Raw genomic sequence first — 5,400 nt, forward strand, 5'->3', positions numbered from 1 at the left:
AGACATTTCCATGTATTTTTCGACGAAGATGAAAAGGAAAAAATTATACTATTCTATGCAATGATCGTTTACATATGTTCAGAAAGAGAAGCAAAGAAAAAAAATATTCGAATGAAAAAAAAAATTGAACGGAAAAATTTCCGAGATCTAAAGTTCACGGGAACAGCAACAGCAGCAATGAAAAGGCTGAAACTGAGCAAAAGTAGTCAATGAGTAGGATCGACTTACCACTGGTATTTATTGTTTCATTGAACCTGACGGATCGCGTTCTGTGCGCCAGATGATTTATGCTGTTTTAACGAGTACTTGACGTGATGAAATTCCCACTAGCTTTTGTGTAATAGGTCTCTCTCTCTCTCTCTCTCTCTCTCGCTCTCTCTCTCTCTCTCTCTCTCTCTCTCTTGCTCATTCGTGTGTGCCAGTGTAAATCGTGTATGCGAGATTTAAACTGTATGTCTTTTCTCAAATTGTTCACCGCTCCTTGTAATAATGTTCATGCATTTTTATGTCATGTTTTAGTGCCACCGAATTTTTTTTCCTCTCTTTTTTCTCGTTTTTTGTTCGAAAAATTAAACAAAAGTGAACTTATTTGCATCGTTTTTGCAATGGAAATGAAATTTTGCGCAGCAAATAATGAAAATATATTCTTTAAAAAAAATTCAAATTGAAATAATGTTGCACGCACTTTGAGACAAAAAAAAAATCACAACGAAAAATTCGATTGTTCGCAACTGTTCTTCTTCAAACACTTTAAATTATTTTTAAAGAAAAAAAAAATCAAGTACAAATGATCGCGTCAATTAATGTCTTTTTCTTTGAATTTATTTGACTTTTTGTAGGTCGTTTAAAACATTTTTTTCAACTTTCCAACCTTTAAGCATGTTTTTTTAGGCGAATTGCAATTTATTAAATTTTTTCGGGAAAAAAATAAAAAAAAGTTTCAGATTTTTTTTTTTTTGATCACACTTAAAGGTTAGTTCGGATGATCTGCCGGTAAAAAAAAACCAATCACTTTTTCAAACACTTGTCCACCAAAAATTAACAACGAATTCAATGACGATCGCTCTTTGATTTGATCTAAATTTAGTTTTGGTTCACGATAATTTTTTCTTTTTTCATTTCTTGGGAATCCTGGTCGATAAGAGGCAATTTAACTCGAATGATGAAAAAAATTAGTTGAAGCAAAAAAAAAATGTTTGAATGAGAGATACAATAAAATGAAATGAGCTTTCAAAATGCACGTTTAATCGGTTCGATGTCTCAGTCTCAACTGAAACCAAATTCGAAATGTTCTATGTGCTCTCTTCGAATGGATACAATGCAGGAGCAGCAATAGCTGTAGTCGGCAAAAGTGAACATTCAACGAGAGTTTGCGACAGTGGCATGCGAGAGTCGAACCGAACCGTCGTCGGGCCGTTCGCTTTCTGGCTTCAAGCAGACGCCAGAGAACGACCGACTGGGAGAGAATGCGAAACGATGCGAGACGGAGCGAGACGCAACGCTTTTAAGAGAAGCGTGAATGAAATGAACGGCTGAGTCGTGTCTGGGTCCGTGTGTATTTTCTGCATGTCTGCCTTTTGGGTACCGAATAAAATAAATTTACACGACGACTACGACGACGAAGAGAAGCAACAAAAAAAAAACAGCACCAAACGCTACCAAAACGTACATTCACATATTCCACACACATAATCTACATACATAAAAGCGATCGGCTGGCAGCAGCAACAGCGGCGAACAGAGAGACAACGACTTCGAAGCAACGCGAACGAAGCGCTTACATGTATACCATAGTCGAGTCTCTTTCGCATATGGTGAATGTCTGTATGAATGATATTCGGGAAAAGTTTACACACAATCATCATCAGCATTACGGCTGTGTGCCGTGTGCATGGCTTTGTGCTGACGCTCTCTCTGAACCACACACACAAACACAATACACATTGCTTTACTTGAGCGCTAGACGATTTCTTATTTATAACTCTCTTATGTATTTTTGCATTGGTTCAAGCCAACCATGTTCATGTCCATACATGTTCGATGATGTATGACGACGACGGTAACGCGCACATAACGACGGATTGCTACAGTGCCTGTTTGGTTTGCGTGTGCAAATGTAAATTTTTCTTTGTCTACTTGTTCGACGAATCGAGTCAAATGCATGCAACGTATCAAATATATTGCTCTCTTTCATCGACTCTCTTTGGGTATACTATGTGCGTCAGATATTATTCGCCGAAGTATTGAACAAAAAAAACCGAGTTTTAAACAATTCGCTTTTTTTTTTGCTCTGTTCATACCTTAACCACCGATAAAATACACAAGCCATAAGAAGAAAAAAACTCTATCGCTCGCTCACTCACACACACACCAAACGCACTTACCGCCGAATGAACAACAGATGAATTAAACAAATATTTGTCGACGTAGCTTTTGCAGATCACAACGGAAAAATTTCCTTGAACCAACACGAGAGAAAAAAGCAAGAGTTATCACGTCACATACATTACAACGTTTGAACTGAACGGAAAAGAAAAAACTAACGCACACACGTTTTTCGTTTGTCTGTGTAACGGCTTTCTGGCTGTCTTTTTTCTGAAAATGTTGGACATTTATCTGGATTTTTCTGACGACCATTTCATCACTTCATGAAATTCTTATGATTTTTACGGGTTTTGCGCAAGTGCAAACCCATTCCGATCCGATCAAAATGTTCTCTTTTTTTCTGTTTTCAGCCGGCCAAAAGAATGGGACATTGGTCCTTTCGACATTCCAAATGAATGTGCACATTTTTTTTGTCCGCTCATGGACGAATGTGCACTGATTCATGCGAAATATTCTTGGAAAATGAGCAATACATCGTTGAAATGGCAAAGCAGCAATTCAACACCGAAATAATATGACTCAGGCCAAGAACACACATAGACACTCCGGTTACGTAGTGTAGAATCGTGTTTTTACATGAACTCGTAAACATCATCTCGATGGTTCCGAACAATGAGTTGGGTTGTTTTGTTTGGAAATCTCACAGTGACTCAGTCACCTTATGATGCAACTGCGAAATGTGACATTGTTCGGCGATTTGACTATTTGGCGCAAATTCATAATGGAATTGTGAAATTCAATTGGAAAACTAATTGAATTACTTGGCCAGAAGAATGTTTCCATTTGAATAGAATCGTTTAAAATAAATTCTTGGAGCCGGTCATTGAAGCCATAGCATGCGACACAAACACGCACACGTACGCACCCATCACGAATTTAAGAACGGAATTTTCTTATCGGTGCGAAACCAGCCAAAGTCTTAACAGATACGGTCTCTCGATTGGAGCGCAGTTGAACTGCTGCTGCCTACGAAATCGTTAGTCATCTAAGCGAATTCTATAAAACCAAATCAATTCACTTGAGAAGTTGGAAAACGACCGACGACTGACGACTCTGTCTAGACATATTTGTGTAACATAAATGCGTTTATGTATACACAATCGACACGTTATTGCATTAGTTACGCGCGAAAGCGTCTCCTCATCATATTCTCGCTCGACGCTGTCTCTCTTCTCTTTCAATCGCTCTCTGCCTCTAAACATAAAGTGCATAGCGTACGGTGTGCGTGGAAAATCCATTTAGCTAACTGGACGGTCGACGATGGTGGTGGCGGCGGCGACGGTGTGTATGCTTGTGTAGCTCATGTTGCAGTTTCAGTTTCTGCTGATGAAATTCCAATGTATTGTTGGCTGATTCATTCTTACTTTGCATCGAAATACAAAAAGAACGAACGCAATTGCACGGCAAATGTGCCACCGTTTCGTACTTCGAACCATTCGTCCAATTTTTCCAGACCATGTTTTGAGAACCTTTCTTAATTTCAGAATTATTGAGTCGACCAACTCAACTTTAACGTTACATGAAACTACCAAAAAGCATTGACTGTTTCCATTTCTTCTTCAGCCATTTTGCTAGTTGTTTGTATGAAAATTCGATAAGCGGTGTTCCTTTCCGAAAAGACAAAAAAAAAGAAAACCTCTTTTTATTGCTTGGTAATATTTGAAAACAAGGAAGTCTTTCGGAAGAATTCATTTTGTCGCCAGACTAAACACAGAGCGCACATCAAATGAAAATCAGACACAGACCAATATCGAATGAAAAAAAACTACACGTTTTCGAATTCAATGAACAAAATGATGAATGCGTCTCTCTCTCAACAATTCATAGAACAATAATAATGAGATCATAACGAGCGGAAGAATAGTACAAATGAAAATGGAAATAGATTTATGTGCGTACGCATGAAATGGCCTCTCTATCGCTCTTTTTATGGATCGAGACGGATAATTGAAGTTTACTTAAAGATTGAATTCAAGTCGCCGAGCTGTTCACGCTCGCTCACTCGCTGACTGGCTGGCTCGAACAAGGACCGCGCACACCATTTTTTTGGCAGTTATGGAAAACATAATGTGAGGGGTTGATGCCGTGGCGCGGTTTTTTTTTTGTTCGCTTCTCTCTTTCTTTTGCTACTGCTGCTGCTCCTGTTGTTAGTGTGCTGAGTTTCGATTCGGGCAAAAATCGAGTACGCTGACATCGAATTAGCGACAACCAACTAAAAATGGTTAGACAGACAATGTACAAGCCGCCGAGGCAACCGACAAGAGTTTTCGAAAAACCCAGCAAACGACATACAGACAGAACAGAGAGATATATATGTATATCGATTTTAATTGCGCATGTTCGACGCAAAACGACGCTCCGCTTTTGTATTATGTACGTCCTTGTTTGTGTGTTTGTTTTGTGTGTTGCGCGCGTAGTGTATGTTCTGGGCAATCGACTCTCTCTCTCTCTCTGAATACGTAACGCACATTGTCACAGACAAAGTTCATAGCACTTACTCACACCCGAAAAATGTGTGTGTTGTTGTTTTTTTTATGCTTTCTTCTGTCGTTTTGTCTTTCTTCTCTACTCTCGCTCTCACTCTTTTGCCCATAAAATATATAGAATCAAATGTGCACGCAGTAGCAATAATAAGAATCATTCTGTCGTTAGTACACAACACCGTATATTTTATGAAACGTATATAAACACGAGTGCGAATTAAAATCACATGTCTGCAACAATAGGATCGCGTTCTCTCTCTCACTCACTCACTTGCGCTCTAGCATGCACACACATTTGATGTTGATTAGACTTGATTCAAACGGCAATGCATTCTCGGAGGTCGTGCGAGTTTGAAGCAAGCGAGTGAGTGAGCTCAGACTCGGCGTTTCGGTTTCTTGTTGCTTGTATACAAAAGAAGCAAAGAATGAAAAAACTAGAGCCAGACAGGACCTCTTTTTCCCCATTTTCCACCGTCAAATCGTGATGAGACGATTTTTCTTTCTTTTTCCCTTTTCTCGCATTCACACACAT

The 5,400-nt window shown here is 39.0% G+C and overlaps 1 long non-coding RNA gene across 1 annotated transcript in view; it reads right to left on the reverse strand.

Annotated features, from left to right (window-relative positions):
• LOC129565005 (uncharacterized) overlaps window positions 1-5,400 on the reverse strand; it is an 18,934-nt gene that overhangs the window by 8,841 nt on the left and 4,693 nt on the right. The window contains exon 1 of the long non-coding RNA XR_008687557.1: window positions 229-5,400. This exon is cut by the window's right edge and continues 4,693 nt beyond it. This is a non-coding gene — a long non-coding RNA (uncharacterized LOC129565005). The remainder of the gene's footprint in view (window positions 1-228) is intronic.

Source organism: Sitodiplosis mosellana, unplaced genomic scaffold (genome assembly GCF_009176505.1).
Source record: "Sitodiplosis mosellana isolate CC-2019 unplaced genomic scaffold, AAFC_SMos_1.0 Smas_scaffold_2, whole genome shotgun sequence".
Lineage (NCBI taxonomy): Eukaryota > Metazoa > Arthropoda > Insecta > Diptera > Cecidomyiidae > Sitodiplosis > Sitodiplosis mosellana.